This window comes from Lytechinus variegatus, chromosome 1 (genome assembly GCF_018143015.1).
Source record: "Lytechinus variegatus isolate NC3 chromosome 1, Lvar_3.0, whole genome shotgun sequence".
Classification (NCBI taxonomy): Eukaryota; Metazoa; Echinodermata; class Echinoidea; order Temnopleuroida; family Toxopneustidae; genus Lytechinus; species Lytechinus variegatus.
In genome coordinates, this window is record NC_054740.1 from 47,027,127 (window position 1) to 47,042,816 (window position 15,690).

The 15,690-nt window shown below is 40.3% G+C and overlaps 1 long non-coding RNA gene across 1 annotated transcript; it reads left to right on the forward strand.

The window, feature by feature from the left end:
* The first annotated feature begins 6,307 nt into the window (after positions 1–6,307).
* Positions 6,308–6,958, forward strand: LOC121406454. Its single transcript, XR_005968809.1, has 2 exons — positions 6,308–6,826; positions 6,884–6,958. It is a non-coding gene; the product is annotated as an uncharacterized LOC121406454 (long non-coding RNA).
* Positions 6,959–15,690: the final 8,732 nt, after the last annotated feature.

Sequence of the window (15,690 nt, forward strand, 5' to 3'; positions counted from 1 at the left end):
TCTACTTTTATGAATAGCGACCTTAATCTACCATTATGACTGGCGAACCCCTTCTACTTTTATGACGGGCGAACCCCTTTTAGTATTTTGACTGGCGACCCTCATCCATTATTATGACTGGCGACCCTCATCCATTATTATGACTGGCGAACCCTTTCTACTATTATGAATAGCGACCCCTATCTACCATTATGACTTGCGAACCCCTTCTACCATTATGACTGGCGAACCCCTTCTACTTTTATGACTGGCGAACCCTTTCTACTATTATGAATAGCGACCCCCATCTACCATTATGACTGGCGAACCCCTTCTACTTTTATGACGGGCGAACCCCTTTTAGTATTTTGACTGGCGACCCTCATCCATTATTATGACTGGCGACCCTCATCCATTATTATGACTGGCGAACCCTTTCTACTATTATGAATAGCGACCCCTATCTACCATTATGACTTGCGAACCCCTTCTACTTTTATGACTGGCGAACCCTTTCTACTATTATGAATAGCGACCCCCATCTACCATTATGACTTGCGAACCCCTTCTACCATTATGACTGGCGAACCCCTTCTACTTTTATGACTGGCGAACCCTTTTTAGTATTATGACTGGCGACCCTCATCCATTATTATGACTGGCGAACCCTTTCTCCTATTATGACTGGCGACCCTCATTCCTTATTATGACTGGCGAACCCTTTCTACTATTATGAATAGCGACCCTCATCTACCATTATGACTGGCGAACCCCTTCTACTATTATGAATAGCGACCCTCATCTACCATTATGACTGGCGAACCCCTTCTACTATTATGAATAGCGACCCTCATCTACCATTATGACTTGCGAACCCCTTCTACTATTATGACTGGCGAACCCCTTTTAGTATTATAACTGGCGACCCTCATCCATTATTATGACTGGCGAACCCTTTCTCCTATTATGACTGGCGACCCTCATCCATTATTATGACTGGCGACCCTCATTCCTTATTATGACTGGCGAACCCTTTCTACTATTATGAATAGCGACCCTCATCTACCATTATGACTGGCGAACCCCTTCTACTATTATGAATAGCGACCCTCATCTACCATTATGACTGGCGAACCCTTCTACTATTATGAATAGCGACCCTCATCTACCATTATGACTGGCGAACCCCTTCTACTTTTATGTCTGGCGAACCCCTTTTAGTATTATGACTGGCGACCCTCATCCATTATTATGACTGGCGAACCCTTTCTCCTATTATGACTGGCGACCCTCATCCATTATTATGACTGGCGAACCCTTTCTACTATTATGAATAGCGACCCTCATCAACCATTATGACTTGCGAACCCCTTCTACTATTATGACTAGCGAACCCCTTTTAGTATTATGACTGGCGACCCTCATCCATTATTATGACTGGCGAACCCTTTCTCCTATTATGACTGGCGACCCTCATCCATTATTATGACTGGCGACCCTCATCCATTATTATGACTGGCGAACCCTTTCTACTATTATGAATAGCGACCCCCATCTACCATTATGACTTGCGAACCCCTTCTACCATTATGACTGGCGAACCCCTTCTACTTTTATGACTGGCGAACCCTTTTTAGTATTATGACTGGCGACCCTCATCCATTATTATGACTGGCGAACCCTTTCTCCTATTATGACTGGCGACCCTCATTCCTTATTATGACTGGCGAACCCTTTCTACTATTATGAATAGCGACCCTCATCTACCATTATGACTGGCGAACCCCTTCTACTATTATGAATAGCGACCCTCATCTACCATTATGACTGGCGAACCCCTTCTACTATTATGAATAGCGACCCTCATCTACCATTATGACTTGCGAACCCCTTCTACTATTATGACTGGCAAACCCTTTTAGTATTATAACTGGCGACCCTCATCCATTATTATGACTGGCGAACCCTTTCTCCTATTATGACTGGCGACCCTCATCCATTATTATGACTGGCGACCCTCATTCCTTATTATGACTGGCGAACCCTTTCTACTATTATGAATAGCGACCCTCATCTACCATTATGACTGGCGAACCCCTTCTACTATTATGAATAGCGACCCTCATCTACCATTATGACTGGCGAACCCTTTCTACTATTATGAATAGCGACCCTCATCTACCATTATGACTGGCGAACCCCTTCTACTATTATGAATGGCGACCCTCATCTACCATTATGACTGGCGAACCCCTTCTACTTTTATGTCTGGCGAACCCCTTTTAGTATTATGACTGGCGACCCTCATCCATTATTATGACTGGCGAACCCTTTCTCCTATTATGACTGGCGACCCTCATCCATTATTATGACTGGCGAACCCTTTCTACTATTATGAATAGCGACCCTCATCTACCATTATGACTTGCGAACCCCTTCTACTATTATGACTAGCGAACCCCTTTTAGTATTATGACTGGCGACCCTCATCCATTATTATGACTGGCGAACCCTTTCTCCTATTATGACTGGCGACCCTCATCCATTATTATGACTGGCGACCCTCATCCATTATTATGACTGGCGAACCCTTTCTACTATTATGAATAGCGACCCCCATCTACCATTATGACTTGCGAACCCCTTCTACCATTATGACTGGCGAACCCCTTCTACTTTTATGACTGGCGAACCCTTTTTAGTATTATGACTGGCGACCCTCATCCATTATTATGACTGGCGAACCCTTTCTCCTATTATGACTGGCGACCCTCATTCCTTATTATGACTGGCGAACCCTTTCTACTATTATGAATAGCGACCCTCATCTACCATTATGACTGGCGAACCCCTTCTACTATTATGAATAGCGACCCTCATCTACCATTATGACTGGCGAACCCCTTCTACTATTATGAATAGCGACCCTCATCTACCATTATGACTTGCGAACCCCTTCTACTATTATGACTGGCGAACCCCTTCTACTATTATGAATAGCGACTCTCATCTACCATTATGACTGGCGAACCCCTTTTACTATTATGACTGGCGACCCTGATCTATTATTATGACTGGCGAACCCTTTCTACTATTATGAATAGCGACCCTCATCTACCATTATGACTGGCGAAACCCTTCTACTATTATGAATAGCGACCCTCATCTACCATTATGACTGGCGAACCCCTTCTACTATTATGAATAGCGACCCTCATCTACCATTATGACTGGCGAACCCCTTCTACTATTATGAATAGCGACCCTCATCTACCATTATGACTGGCGAACCCCTTCTACTTTTATGATTGGCGAACCCCTTTTAGTATTATGACTGGCGACCCTCATCCATTATTATGACTGGCGAACCCTTTCTCCTATTATGACTGGCGACCCTCATCCGTTATTATGACTGGCGACCCTCATCCATTATTATGACTGACGAACCCTTTCTCCTATTATGACTGGCGACCCTCATCTACCATTATGACTGGCGAACCCCTTCTACTATTATGAATAGCGACCCTCATCTACCATTATGACTGGCGAACCCCTTCTACTATTATGAATAGCGACCCTCATCTACCATTATGACTGGCGAACCCCTTCTACTTTTATGACTGGCGAACCCCTTTTATTATTATGACTGGCGACCCTCATCCATTATTATGACTGGCGACCCTCATCCATTATTATGACTGGCGAACCCTTTCTACTATTATGAATAGCGACCCTCATCTACCATTATGACTTGCGAACCCCTTCTACAATTATGACTGGCGAACCCCTTTTATTATTATGACTGGCGACCCTCATGTATTATTATGACTGACGAACCCCTTCTACTATTATGACTGGCGACCCTCATCACCTATTATGACTGGCGACCCTTATGATTAATGTAGCCTCTTCCTTTTTATGACTAGCGACCCTTATCTAGTATTATGAATACCGACCCTCGTTGTTGATTATGACTAGCGATCCTTATGATCAATTACCCTTATGGTCCATTATGAATAGCGACCCTTATCTTGCATTATGAAAATCGGACCTTATGACCCATGGTCCTTATGACCTTATGACTAGCGACCCCTTTTGCCTATTATGACTAGCGAGCTTTTGGGTATAGGATTTTACACGTTATGACTAGCGGTCCTTATGACCAGTCAGTATTATGACTTATGGTCCTTATGACTGACGGGCTTATCCCATTTTAATATATCTTTTGACAATACCATAATGAAATTTTGTCCTGAATTATAAACTCAAATGAAACATAAATCATATCAGAAGATTAAATCAAGCTAGTGTGTTAGCATTATTTTCATCAATGCATTAAAATTTCCCCTAAATGGGAGTTCACGCTTATTTCACTTGTCAATCCTTCAACACTTTGATTTATATTCTCTCTGAACAGTTTTAATAACCTTGCCTTGACTAAAGAAGATACATACATGAAAGAAAAATCATTAATCTAAAACTAGTCGTAATTGAATTATGATATAAGTACTTATTTTTTTCATAGCGATATAGGACCTATAGAATCAGTTATCAATTTTGCTTTCTAATGTACACAAATATGCTGAAAAAAAATCATGTTGAAATAGTATCAATTAATACAACTTGAAATATCTTAAACAAGTGAAATTCTAGATATATACATATTTTTTTCTTTTTAAATCAAACATGATTATACACACATTATCACAAAATAGTACGAAAAGTAGTCTGACTTACCAGAGCCATCCAAATATCAGAAGTAAATTTAGAAGCAAAAGGAAAATAAAACATGAACATGAAACATCAAAAGAAATCAACATAGAGATAGAGATTGTCCTCAGTCTGAACACAGTCTCTACATGCAGTCAATAAATCTGTCACGGTCTTCCTTCTGCTCAGTCTTGGCATTACCATGGATAAGTTTATTGAAGTCAAAATTGTAGGATGCAGTATCTCGGGCTCTCTGCCATTTCAATTAATGTTCTACCAGTCTATTGTCGTTTACACTGTCGATGTCCGTTGTGCCAAGTGATGTTGTTTCATCCGTGTTTGTCCATCTGTTTCTTCTGTGTGCTCTTCCATCTGGAAAGTACACCTTCATCTGTCTTTCTTGGTCTCTTTCCATATTCATTTTCACTGTCGTAATAATCATTGAGGTATATATTGCTGTCACAACCGTCGTGTCAGTATAAGAGAAATAATCTAAGTAATACCAGATGAAAGAGGAGATTCTAAGCTTTACATTGATAGGTCATTTGTCTATTTTATTTATGATTAAGTTATGATAAATCATCGCTAAATCTCGGTTTCGTTTTTTCTGGGACGCACTGTATACATTTATTGAAGATGATAACTAAGGTGATGATGATGATGACAAATAATACGGGAACATGAGTAAGTCTGATGGTGACTATACTCTGCAGTATAAAATATAAACTCTTCTGTAGCTGTCTGTATGCTGGAACAATCTGTAAAGTAATCTGCAACCAATCTAACAATCTCTAACCAATCTCTGAAGTAATCTCATTTCGGTTCATAAATGAACCAATGACAATGAATTTTATTCTTGAACGGCCCCGCCAGGGGGCATGGAAGAATAACAAACAAGTAAGATATAGGGACCGTGATTTTCCGCAATCGCGGAAAACGGACGGAATTCACGGAATCGGCTGTTTGAAACGGAAAGTGGCTTTTCAAACGGAAAATCACGGAAAACACGTTTTTTCTCAAAATGCACAAAAAAGCAACAGAAATCAATCCCAAATCCTCAACAAAATACTAATATCAACTGAAAAAACACGATCTCACTTTGCAACAACAATCGTGACAATCAACACATCGTAACTACACTCGAGCCTCTCCATCACTCGATCGTATCCAAATTAGTTCACACTTATGTCCGCATAGAAGGCAGAATCCGGCCGTGTGTTGCTGCCCTCTGCGTTCGGTCATAATATAATGATCACAGTAATTCATCAAATCCAAAATGGCGGATATTCGGAAGTCGTCGACTGCTCAAAACGATGTCCGAAAGGTCCCCAAATCAGCGATAAAATCCCATTTAACAAAAAAATAATGCTAATAATATGAAAGGTGAGAATATATTAATGTTGATTATGTTTCCCTAACTTTTATTTTAGCTCGAATCTCTTCGATTAAAATGGATTTTAAAGTGATGATAGTACATTGGTAGATGCAAATTTTGAGCAGCGCTAGCATTTTGACATTGCTACTCGTTGCGTATTGGATTTCTATGTAAACGGAATTGTCAATTTTTCTTGTACACAAAGTCTATGGGGAAACAGAATTTCCGTTTCCAGACATGCTGAAACGGAATTTGAGATTTTCTGAAACGGAAAGGCAATTTTTAGAAACAGAAAATCACTGTCCCTAAAGATATAAAGATAACACAGAAAGCATATATAGTATACTATTTACAAATCATGAACTTCATAAGGCAACATATTCAATTAACTAACTAATGCTCAAATACTATTACTAAATAATAGTTAAATAGGTACTTAATGGCAAACAGTGGCAGTAGTATCTTTCAAAATATGTATACAATGTAAAAGGAAAATAGTGTGAAGACATCAAAATCTGGACATTATGATTTGACAGAACCGTGATAATTTCTTTAATACATTTTTGTTTCTAGAATTAAAAAGCTGCTTCATTTTCAAAACATTCGGTCGACGAGCATAAAAGGAATTAATCAGAGCTTTCCGATCTGTTTCAAAAAACGGACATTTAAAAAGAAAATGAAACTCGTCACCTGGATCATTCATTTTACACAAGGTGCACAATTTTACTTCTTGATCAGGAAGATATCGTCCCTCGCTTACAGGTAGTCTAATTTGTTAATCAAATTATAATCTCCTATAAAAGCCTCTTAATTTACTAGGTAGTCTATGGTTTCCACATCTAAATCTACATAATGCTAACCGATCCGAATAATCAAGTTTGATCAAATAATCCTCAAAAATGTAACTTTCTTTAAATATCCTATAGTTAGTGCAAAGGCAGTTTGTATTTACTTCTAAACTCCAATTCTGCTGACCAATATCATTTAAACGAAAGTTGACAGCGGATTTAACCCAATTTACATTGACGAAGATGGCTCGGTCGGACCAAATATTAGACATACCACATTTGTCGAGAATATCTTTCACCTTAACTATCCACCTGGGACTAAAGATTTCTTTATCATGCAATTGATGTAAAAGGTTATAGATAATACAAGACAGTTTCGATCTCCCATGTACATTTCCATTTAATCTAAGCCAAAAGTTAACCATACGCTTCTCGATATTGTAAGACAGGCTTGTCCTCCCGAGCTCACCAAATGCCATGCAGTTAGGTGTTCCACGCTTCAAACTTAAAAGACTCTTAAGAAATTTCTTATAAAACATTTCAATACATTCTAAATTTTCAAAACCCCAAACTTCACTTCCATACAATAAAATTGGTGCAATAAGTACATCATACAGTTTACATTGAACATCAATTGGTAAGGATAGTTTCCTGGCTTTGCTTTTCAATTGGAACATAGCTCTACGAGCTTGATTAATCTGTTTTTTTCATTGCTTTCTTGAAAAAACCGTTATAATTAAAAATAACCCCAAGATATGGGTAATCATAAACAACCTCAAGGGAATTTTCACCAAACATAAACTGAGGAAACCGACGGACACGTCCTCTGGAAAAAATTTGGTTTTACTAGTGTTTACAGTGAGCTTCCATAAATCACAGTATTGATGAACAGCTGATAAAGCACACTGTAGCTCCTCAGCAGACTCGGCAAATATTACAGTGTCATCAGCATATAATAATTAAGCCTGAGTCATATCGATTATTTTGAAAACCGGTGTTCGACAGCTCTTATTCGATCGAACATCGATGCATCGAATATTGAAGGCGGGGAAAATTTAGTCTTTTGTTTTTGCGTTGATGTGATGCGCTTTGCATATGCACTACGCACTGACGGTACGGCCAGTATGCGCTGGCGTTGGCCGGGTGAGCTTTGCACAAGCAGATGACAAAGCAAAGTTCGTTTGTATTTTCCATGATCACAAAACACACAAAAAAAGGCCGGGGACCAAAGCAGAATTCTTCCCAAAATATCTTCAACAATGATATTTGCAGATGACAACATATAAGTTTAAAATGAAACAATAATAAAGACAGGAATCACGCAGAGTTGATCCGAATGATTTTCGGTCAACTAGCATTCGCAGTCCATTCACCAGCCCCGTCCGCAGCTCCGTACACTCACTCTCCCGAAACGACGGGCGTGCTTGACGTCAGCGCCAGCAAACAAGTGCAATCAACGGAGAGCGCTGCAACTTGCCTGAGATTGTGAAGTTGGATCCAAAATGAGCTCCAAATAAATTTATGGGAATAAATACGTAATTTTCTCTGGATGGTCATTTGAATTGCTATTCAATGCTGATATAACGATTGTGAGGAAAGATTGTGGAATATGAGTTATGACGATGTTCGAGAATTAATCCTGATAATGACAATCCAGTTTTTTAGACGCAATTGAGCATGCGATCAAAATAAATACAAATGTTTCGAATCGAGCCCTAAATTCATCTAAATTATTACGATTTAACAAGATTTCATGGTCATACTAAGAATATTGACGATGTCAGCAAAGTATGTTATGTTCATATGGAAGAATTAATACTGGGATTATTTCTATTGTTATTCCATCTCTGCACGTCTCCTCCAAGCTCCGAGAAAATAAGCACAATGCGCATGCGTGTTCGATGACGTATGACATATTTTCCCATTCATGAAATCATAGCCCAAAGTTGGGCACAAACTAGCTTCAAATTGATGGGGAAAAAAATCAAATGCAATTTTCTCTGTTTTGTCATGTAAAATGTTATTATATGGTGATATTACGAACTTGAAGAGAGTTTTCGCATGGAGACAATGTTCGAGAATCAATCCTGACGTGATGATTATTTTTTTAGACAAGTGCACTAGCTCGACTCAAGAAGTCAAGTCGATCGTCATGAGATGTCCGCCATTGAAAATTGAAACGAAATACAAACGTTTCACATCAAGCTCTAAATTCATATTAATGATTATCATATGCAAATTATTGTTGAATATTACGATTAAATAATGTTCTATGGTAATGATATTAATATTGTTCATGAAAGCAAGATTTATTTTACGTTGATCGCGTCAATTTCCGGCCATTTTCTGGTTTGATTAAAGAACAGTACTGCGCATGCACGATCTATGGCCGTGACTTCCATTCAAGAATTCATCGTGCATAAATTATCTCGGCATGAGCAGACGAGTAAGACTCGAACTATGATCGAAATAAACTTCAAATTAATGGTGAATAGCATCATAATTACTCAATCGGTTTCATTTGGGGGCAATAGAAATCAAGTAAGTAGTAGTGAAGTTGGACATTACTAATATTTTGATGATTGATTGTGTAAACGAATCGGCCGGCCGACGTATTTTTTTTTTTTTCGATGCACCGATTTTGCAAAATCTGCACCGGTGTTCGATGACATCGATCGAACATCGATTTTAAAATCGATTCGACTCAGGCTTAATAATAATACATACAGACGCAAAAATACCTCAACATCCTCATCACTTAAATACTCTCTTATTGCAGAGGAGCACATATCAAGACCTTTATAATGTCTACTAACAAAAAGTTCAAAATCATTAAGATAAAGTGCAAACAAAAGGGGGGATAAATTTGGCCTTGGCATACACCAATGTTACAAACAAAAAAATCAGTCAAATTATTACCGAGTTTTACACAGGATTTTGCATTCTTATACATATTATAAACAACATTGATGATTTTTCCATTAATTCCTGATGATATCAATTTGACCAAAGACTGGACCTATCTACAAGGTCAAAGGCCTTCTTATAGTCAACAAAAGCACAGTAAATTCTTTTCCCACGGTTTGAATACAAATCAATTAGACCATGCAAAGTAAAAATGTGATCCAGGGTACTATGCCCACCTCTAAAACCAGCCTGCTCACTTCCTAAAATACCAGCACACTCTAGGTAAAGCGAAAGCCGGGCATTAATTTACAATAACTGGGATATACTCATTTGATTTGCTAGTTCATTACAATTAGCTTGCACGCCGAATAAAAGTACACAATTTTTCCTGCGCGCGCGCAGCATCTCCCTCCGCACGCACTATCCAAAGATCATCACGCAAATTGGCGTCCATTTCCTCTTTTACTTTCGCCGGCCGCCATGATCAGACGTAGCTAAGTACACTCCCACTTTGCCCCTTTTAAAATGTCCGTTGTTGACATATTTATATTTTTACTACCTATTTCAATCCTTTGCCCTTAGGCTTCTGATTGATTTCATTTTATGTACTCTGCGAGGAGCTTTCGTGTTATTTATTCACGTTTTTCTTTAATTAAATTGTGTGAGGTCCGAACAGTCAGTTTCGTTTTCACACAGACGGGTTGCTCCGCTTCCTTATCCCATAGCTCCGCACTCTCCTGCGTGCCGCAGGCTTTAATGCGACGCTTCGCTTTCTTTTTAATTCCTTATAATTCTTTTAATTCTTGACTTGCTCCTTTGCCTCGTTTTGAATTGAATTGATTTTATTTTCCTCTCCACAGCTTAGGCTATGCTGGACAGGTAGGAGCGTCGCCCTTTATTTGTTCTCAAACTTGTTTTCAACTTGTTGTTGTTCTTGTTTTGAGTTGATTGATTGTTCTCTTATGTTTCAATCAATCTTTTATTCTTAATTGATTAATTGATCAATTGTTATTTAACCTTTTGATTAATTGTTTAATTAATCGCCCTTCATTTGTTCTCAAACTTGTTTTCAACTTGTTGTTCTTGTTTTGAGTTGGTTGATTGTTCTCTTATGTTCCAATCAATCTTTTATTGTTAATTGATCAATTGTTAATTAACCTTTTAGTTAATTGTTTAATTATTAATTAATTTTAATAATTATTTTGTATGAAATGAAAATTTTTTTTAAACTTTTTGTCTAAAAAAAAGAAAATTTTCTCTTCTTGTTAGCGTCTTTGTTTTCGCTAATTAGTTTCCAGCTTCCAGTTTAAAGGAAGTGAGTCCTTACTACTTCCTCTCAGATCAGCTTAGGGCGTCTTTTTGCCGCCTATTACTTGTTTCTTTTTTCGACCTTTGTCAAAAGAACCAAAAAAAAAAAATTCTTGTTTTTTTTTCTTAGCTGATCCTGCTCTTCGTCTTGGACTTAGACGTTTTCTGTTTTTAATTAATTAACGTCATGTCGAGCCCTGCCCGCTCGTGTTATTAATTAAAAAAAAAAAAATCTTCTTAACTTTGTTCTCTTAACTCGTGTTTAAGAAGGTGATCCTGTTATTTACCTGACTTATTAATTTTATTAATAATTTCTAGAGTCTTGTTTTGTCACCTTTCTTGCCCACCCCCTCTCTGTTTTCGCCCCTACTTGTTCTTTTCAGGTTAAGAACTTACCAGGTAGATGAGCTCTTCGACTCATCTCTTGATGACTCCAACCTGCCGCTGGGAGAGAACCAGACATGATATTGTCCCTGTGATCAGCGGCGGTGAGTATGAGGGCAAGAGAGCGAGACCCTTTGCTTTGGGCTCCTTATAGGGTGGAACCGTGGTTTGCGACCACGTGCCCTGGAAAAAGAAGGGTGGAACCGTGGATTCGCGTCCACGTGCCCATTAGAGTGGAACCGTGTAACCACGTCCACTTGCCCGAGCGTTTCAGTGTGGAACCGTGGCGCGGTGGCCACGTGCCCGAAAGGTGATAGCCAAGGCTCCCTCGACGGGACCTGAACCTTTTTGGAGAGTGTTGTACTAGTATAGAAAACCTCACTCCTCCAGGGCTGCTTGACTCACCGGCTATCGGGTCCGACAAGTCCGGGTTAAGAGCGTGGGACTCTTTTCCTGGCACAGACTAGGCTCGATGCTTTGTCAGTCTCCGTCAGGGAGCATTAGCAAAGGGCTACCAGCCCCTAGTCGCTAGAGACACGTGAGCTCGGCCCCGTCAATCTCACGATTAACTGATCAGGGTGGAACCGTGGAATTGCGTCCACGTGCCCTTTAAGGTGGAACCATGAAATTGCGTTCATGTGCCTGAACGGCTTGATCAGATTGGGTGACTTGTCTCATGCAAGATATCACGTCCCCCTCCCTGTCTCTTGTGCCCTCTTCTGCCCCCCGGCGGGGGCCGCTCAGAAGAGAAAGAAGAAGAAATTCTTGGTCGCTAATCCTGCTTTGCGGGCAGACCTTTCTTTCTGATTCTTGTGCCGATGGCCAGGCGTCGTAACTTCATGTTACAACAGAACGCCCTTGAGTATCACGGATCTTTATCCTCATGCTCCCTGTCAGCTAAAACCGCCGTGTCGAGCACCGGGCAGGTCAAGCAGACAGTCACCATCTCGCACCTCGGAGAGTCACCGGCAATGTCACGCACCTGCAAGGGAAATCCCCGCTTATACACAGGTGTTATCGACATACTGGCGTCGCCCTCCATTATGTTACCAGACTCCCGATAATTGTGGGTCAGGCGTCGCAACTCTCATGTTGCTTCACACACCCATGAGCAGTGCGGGTAAGCACTGTGCAGCTCAAGCAGTCACTGTCCTCTCACACCGGGCATTTATTGAAACGCTGTTCACCTACACGGTGACCCCCGTTTCTATGCAGGTGCTTCCGACATACGGCTTCCGAGCATCAACATGTCGGCAAGCTCTTGGTGACCGACGGCTGGACGTTGTATCCGTACAGGTTGCATCTATACGTCCCCGAGCATTAAGGGTTCTTACCCTCGTGTTCCCCGTCATAAGGCCGCCGCGGTCTTATTGCCGGTGTCGGGTATTGAGCGAATTGAGATTTCTCCCGCCAACCCGCACTCCGGGGAGCCATCGGCGAGTTTACCTGCATGGGTATCCCCCATTAATATGCAGGTACTCCCAAATTCGCCCTCTACGTCAAGTTTCACGTACGGCGACGGCTCTTTCAGCGGTAACTCTCTCCATTCTACCTCCTAAGCGGGCCTGTAGATTGGAGGTAAGAATTTCTTACATACCGCATGCCGCCCTTCTCTCGTGAGAATGTTTGGCTGCTTTTGAGAGGGCAACCTATCACGCCCGCGGACCGTTCGCCCAGGCGACGGGACCATCGGCTTTTGGCCTGAACCTCACTTTCTATTCGAAAGTAAGGTAGCCCTGTCTTTACTTAACTCCTACTCTTGTAAGGTTAGAGTCAGGGCTAGTACAGACACCCGTCCTCCAGCGATCGCCGCTGTAGAGAGGGCGACTCCGATATGAGCACCATCACCGCTCTGCGGTATGTCTCACTATCTCGTAGCTCTCCGAGCTTATGAGTATGTATATCGGATCTGAATGTCACGGGGATTAATAGCTCTCCTGTGCTTAGTAATCGCTATGCCTTCACCACCCGGTGCATTATGGTTATTTTAACCTATTTCTCTCGTATTCGGGCGGCTCGTACGAGCCCTGCCCGAGCTGCCATCACCGGTCGTCCCCCCGGACACCGCCGGCAGCACCCGCACCGAATACCTGGAGGGAATCAGCTATTCATATGCTAGATATCCCTCCTGTTGACATTCACAGCTGTTCCCCGAGTCTTTCCCGGTCGGGTAAGCATCATCTCGGAGGAAAGAAACAGCCGTTTATCTCATGAGACTGTTGGCTGTGTACGTGCGTTCAGGCTTGTTTAAAGCCCCAGGATTCTCTGTCGGCATTTCTATGCCTACTTTCTGGGCACACCCACCGTGCCGGGTCGGCGAGTTTACACCAAACTGTACGCCGCCAGGCCATCGGTCGAGCTCTAAAAAATCATGGTATTTTCATAATACATGCTGTAAACAATTTACCAACACAGCTCAGAAGAGTGATTCCTCTATAATTGTCTGGATCATCAGCGGAACCTTTCTTTTTGAATAATGGCTTAATCATACCTAGACACCAAACAGGAGGTACAACACCTGTGTAAAGTACAACATTGAAAACTCTAACCAACAAATTCACGAAAGAATCAGGACAGTTTTTCAGTTGGTCATTAATAATATTATCGATCCCACTAGCCTTATTATTCCTTAATTTTCTTATAACAAGAATGACTTCTTCATAGGTAAAGTCTTTATTTATAGCCTCATTTATTGAATGATCTACAACAGAAGGATCAAAATCAATTTCGTTTGAACTCAAATCTTCTGGCTTCATACTTAAATTCTTGAAATGTGTCATAAATGCATTTAACGGAATGTCATTTCCTTTTTCTGGCGATTTACAAGCATCATCTAACAGTTTCCAGTATTTCTTGGGATTAGAATTTTTCAATTTTCGCAGAAAAGTGTGAAACTCTTTATTATATGCCCTTAATTTTGTCCTAATAAAATGTTTGAAGTTTTTGCCAATTTCCTAAGTTCTAACTTTGCATCAACAGAGTTCAACTTCTGCAACCTATGGTTTTCTTTAAAGTAGTCTTTTCTACGGGTTTCACAAGCTCTATCAAACCAGGGCTTATCAGTTTTACCAAAATGATTATTACGTGTACAAGCATTCGTCACCGAATGTGCTTTCTTACAAATTCCTATCGACTTAGCAGGATCGATTAACAATCTATTCAAGTCTTTAACCGTATAGTCCATAATGCACTGAGAAATTGATTCACTATAAAAAGAGTCAATCTTATTATTCACATCATTAATTGCCTCAGTATCGAAAGCATTAAGTTAGGAAGTTTCAACTTCCTTTTTCCAAGATATTTTCAAAGGTTCATATATACCATCTTCATCGATAAAGCAATAATTTTCTGTAGTCGGAGGCACGTCGTGGCATGTATCACTTAGCTGAGCAACATCAAAAGTGAGTTGGACAGAAATGGCTCCATGAGCATCAGACAAGCACTTATCTAAGGGGTAAACATGAAAATCTGTAATTTTCGACATGAATTGTGAGGAAACAAGCACATAATCCACCACACTAGAGCCTATTGCATTTTGGCATGTAAATTCACCTATTCCCATGTCACTACCAAACCTACCATTAACTATTTTGTTGTCAAAGTTCTTACATAGCTCTATGAGATTAAGACCATTATCATTAACGTTGTGGTCTTTACTATAGCGTTCTGACCCTATCCCAGCCGTGTCGATTTCAGCTTTACTATTAACAAAAGATTCAGATGACAACTCAAAACCACCTTCAATAGTAACAAGGTCACTAGGCTCAATGAATTCACTCAAAATGCCTTTTCTAGAATTGAAATCTCCAAACAACGATATCGGTATATTATTAAAGTCGCATCTAAAATTAGCCAAATCCTCAGAGATATGACAGAAAACATCACTATGATGATAAGGAGATTGTTCACAAGGTAAATATACCATACCTAGAATAAAAGGTCTAGAAATCGAACTTGCCTTGAGCCAAAATACAAACTCAGAATTGGTATTTTCGATCGCATCAAAACGAGCATTAATGCCATCCCTTATGTAAACAGAGATGCCATAAGCTGCGCCGAATTTGTGCTTAGGAGTTTTGGAAGGCATGACAAGAGGATGAAAATTGGGAATGACACAAATATCACTAGAATTGCATTTAATTACATCAAAGTCGCTCACAAATTTATCAAGGATGCCAAGACGGGATTTGGTTCTCAGGCCACATACATTCAAACACAGAAAATTAAGAACAAGCCTGC